Source organism: Triticum aestivum, chromosome 2A (assembly GCF_018294505.1).
Source record: "Triticum aestivum cultivar Chinese Spring chromosome 2A, IWGSC CS RefSeq v2.1, whole genome shotgun sequence".
NCBI lineage: Eukaryota > Viridiplantae > Streptophyta > Magnoliopsida > Poales > Poaceae > Triticum > Triticum aestivum.
In genome coordinates, this window is record NC_057797.1 from 658,057,245 (window position 1) to 658,061,935 (window position 4,691).

Consider the following 4,691-nt stretch of genomic DNA (forward strand, 5'->3'; position numbering starts at 1 on the left):
GCATCTGAGCCAGGTTTTATGCATTGATGTTATATGCACGAGTAGAACACAAGTGAGTTGTGGGCGATATAAGTCATACTGCTTACCAGCATGTCATACTTTGGTTCGGCGGTATTGTTGGATGAAGCGGCACTGACCGACATTACACGTACGCTTACGCGAGACTGGTTCTACCGACGTGCTTTGCACACAGGTGGCTGGCGGGTGTCAGTTTCTCCAACTTTAGTTGAACCGAGTGTGGCTACGTCCGGTCCTTGCGAAGGTTAAAACAACACCAACTTGACAAACTATCGTTGTGGTTTTTGATGCGTAGGTAAGAACGGTTCTTGCTAAGCCCGTATCAGCCACGTAAAACTTGTAACAACAAAGTAGAGGACGTCTAACTTGTTTTTGCAGGGCATGTTGTGATGTGATATGGTCAAGACATGATGCTAAATTTTATTGTATGAGATGATCATGTTTTGTAACCGAGTTATCGGCAACTAGCAGGAGCCATATGGTTGTCGCTTTATTGTATGCAATGCAATCGCCCTGTAATGCTTTACTTTATCACTAAGCGGTAGCGATAGTCGTAGAAGCATAAGATTGGCGAGACGACAACGATGCTACGATGGAGATCAAGGTGTCGCGCCGGTGACGATGGTGATCATGATGGTGCTTCGGAGATGGAGATCACAAGCACAAGATGATGATGGCCATATCATATCACTTATATTGATTGCATGTGATGTTTATCTTTTATGCATCTTATCTTGCTTTGATTGACGGTGGCATTATAAGATGATCTCTCACTAAATTTCAAGATAAAAGTGTTCTCCCTGAGTATGCACCGTTGCCAAAGTTCGTTGTGCCCAGACACCATGTGATGATCGGGTGTGATAAGCTCTACGTCCATCTACAACGGGTGCAAGTCAGTTTTGCACACGCGGAATACTCAGGTTAAACTTGACGATCCTAGCATATGCAGATATGGCCTCGGAACACTGAGACCGAAATGTCGAGCGTGAATCATATAGTAGATATGATCAACATAGTGATGTTCACCATTGAAAGCTACTCCATTTCACGTGATGATCGGTTATGGTTTAGTTGATTTGGATCACGTGATCACTTAGAGGATTAGAGAGATGTCTTTCTAAGTGGGAGTTCTTAAGTAATATGATTAATTGAACTTAAATTTATCATGAACTTAGTACCTGATAGTATCTTGCTTGTCTATGTTGTTTGTAGATAGATGGCCCGTGATGTTGTTTCGTTGAATTTTAATGCGTTCCTTGAGAAAGCAAAGTTGAAAGATGATGGTAGCAATTACACGGACTGGGTCCGTAACTTGAGTATTATCCTCATTGCTGCACAGAAGAGTTACGTCCTGGAAGCACCGCTGGGTGTACCAACTGCGCCAGCAACTGCAGACATTGTGAATGCCTGGCAGTCGCATGTTGATGACTACTCGATAGTTCAGTGTGCCATGCTTTACGGCTTAGAACCGGGACTTCAACGACGTTTTGAACGTCATGGGGCATATGAGATGTTCCAGGAATTAAAGTTAATATTCCAGAAGAATGCCCGGATTGAGAGATATGAAGTCTCCAATAAGTTATATAGCTGCAAGATGGAGGAGAATAGTTTTATCAGTGAGCATATACTCAAGATGTCTGGGTATTGTAATCACTTGATTCAACTGGGAGTTAATCTTCCGGATGATAGCGTCATTGACAGAATTCTCCAATCACTTCCACCTAGCTACAAGAGCTTCGTGATGAACTATAATATGCAAGGGATGGATAAGACAATTCCTGAGCTCTTCGCAATGCTAAAGGCTGCGAAGGTAGAAATCAAGAAGGAGCATCAAGTGTTGATGGTCAACAAGACCACTAGTTTCAGGAAAAAGGGCAAAGGGAAGAAGAAGGGGAACTTCAAGAAGAACAGCAAGCAAGTTGCTGCTCAGGAGAAGAAACCCAAGTCTGGACCTAAGCTTGAAACTGAGTGCTTCTACTGCAAGCAGACTGGTCACTGGAAGCGGAACTGCCCCAAGTATTTGGCGGATAAGAAGGATGTCAAGGTGAACAAAGGTATATGTGATATACATGTTATTGATGTGTACCTTACTAGAGCTCGCAGTAGCACCTGGGTATTTGATACTGGTTCTGTTGCTAATATTTGCAACTCGAAACAGGGACTATGGATTAAGCGAACACTGGCAAAGGATGAGTTGACGATGCGCGTGGAAAATGGTTCCAAAGTCGATGTGATCGCGGTCGGCACGCTACCTCTACATCTACCTTCGGATTAGTATTAGACCTAAATAATTGTTATTTGGTGCCAGCGTTGAGCATGAACATTATATCTGGATCTTGTTTGATGTGAGACGGTTATTCATTTAAATCAGAGAATAATGGTTGTTCTATTTATATGAGTAATATCTTTTATGGTCATGCACCCTTGAAGAGTGGTCTATTTTTTATGAATCTCGATAGTAGTGATGCACATATTCATAATGTTGAAGCCAAAAGATGCAGAGTTGATAATGATAGTGCAACTTATTTGTGGCACTGCTGTTTAGGTCATATCGGTGTAAAGCGCATGAAGAAACTCCATACTGATGGACTTTTGGAACCACTTGATTATGAATCACTTGGTACTTGCAAACCGTGCCTCATGGGCAAGATGACTAAAACGCCGTTCTCCGGTACTATGGAGAGAGCAACAGATTTGTTGGAAATCATACATACAGATGTATGTGGTTCGATGAATGTTGAGGCTCGTGGCGGATATCATTATTTTCTCACCTTCACAGATGATTTAAGCAGATATGAGTATATCTACTTGATGAAGCATAAATCTGAAACATTTAAAAAGTTCAATGAATTTCAGAGTGAAGTTGAAAATCATCGTAACAAGAAAATAAAGTTTCTATGATCTGATTGGGGAGGAGAATATTTGAGTTACGAGTTTGGTCTACATTTGAAACAATGCGGAATAGTTTCGCAACTCACGCCACCCGGAACACCACAGCGTAATGGTGTGTCCGAACGTCGTAATCGCACTTTACTTGATATGGTACGATCTATGATGTCTCTTACAGATTTACCGCTATCGTTTTGGGGTTATGCTTTAGAGACGACCGCATTCACGTTAAATAGGGCACCATCAAAATCCGTTGAGACGACGCCTTATGAACTGTGGTTTGGCAAGAAACCAAAGTTGTCATTTCTTAAAGTTTGGGGCTGCGATGCTTATGTGGAAAAGCTTCAACCTGATAAGCTCGAACCCAAATCGGAGAAGTGTGTCTTCATAGGATACCCAAAGGAGACTGTTGGGTACACCTTCTATCACAGATCCGAAGGCAAGACATTCGTTGCTAAGAATGGATCCTTTCTAGAGAAGGAGTTTCTCTCGAAAGAAGTGAGTGGGAGGAAAGTAGAACCTGATAAGCTCCCTTATTGGAAAGTAATTCATCACAAAAACCGGTTTCTATGACACCTACACCAAATAGTGAGGAAGTTAATGCTGATGATCATGGAACTTCAGATCAAGTTGCTACTGAACCTCGTAGATCAACCAGAGTAAGATCCGCACCAGAGTGGTACGGTAATCCTATTCTGGAAGTCATGCTACTAGATCATGATGAACCTACGAACTATGAAGAAGCGATGGTGAGCCCAGATTCCGCAAAATGGCTTGAAGCCATGAAATCTGAGATGGGATCCATGTATGAGAACAAAGTGTGGACTTTGGTTGACTTGCCCGTTGATCGGCAAGCAATTGAGAATAAATGGTTCTTTAAGAAGAAGACTGATGCTGACGGTAATGTTACTGTCTACAAAGCTCGACTTGTTGCGAAAGGTTTTCGACAAGTTCAAGGGATTGACTATGATGAGACCTTCTCACCTGTAGCGATGCTTAAGTCTGTCTGAATCATGTTAGCAATTTCCGCGTTTTATGATTATGAAATATGGCAGATGGATGTCAAAACTGCATTCTTGAATGGATTTCTGGAAGAAGAGTTGTATATGATGCAACCGGAAGGTTTTGTCGATCCAAAGGGAGCTAACAAAGTGTGCAAGCTCCAGCGATCCATTTATGGACTGGTGCAAGCCTCTCAGAGTTGGAATAAACGCTTTGATAGTGTGATCAAAGCATTTGGTTTTATACAGACTTTTGGAGAAGCCTGTATTTACAAGAAAGTGAGTGGGAGCTCTGTAGCATTTCTGATATTATATGTGGATGACATATTGCTGATTGGAAATGATATAGAATTTCTGGATAGCATAAAGGGATACTTGAATAAGAGTTTTTCAATGAAAGACCTCGGTGAAGCTGCTTATATATTGGGCATTAAGATCTATAGAGATAGATCAAGATGCTTAATTGGACTTTCACAAAGCACATACCTTGACAAAGTTTTGAAGAAGTTCAAAATGGATCAAGCAAAGAAAGGGTTCTTGCCTGTGTTACAAGGTGTGAAGTTGAGTAAGACTCAATGCCGACCACTGCAGAAGATAGAGAGAAAATGAAAGATGTTCCCTATGCTTCAGCCATATGCTCTATCATGTAAGCAATGCTGTGTACCAGACCTGATGTGTGCCTTTCTATAAGTCTAGCAGGGAGGTACCAAAGTAATCCAGGAGTGGATCACTAGACAGCGGTCAAGAACAACCTGAAGTACCTGAAAAGGACTAAGGATATGT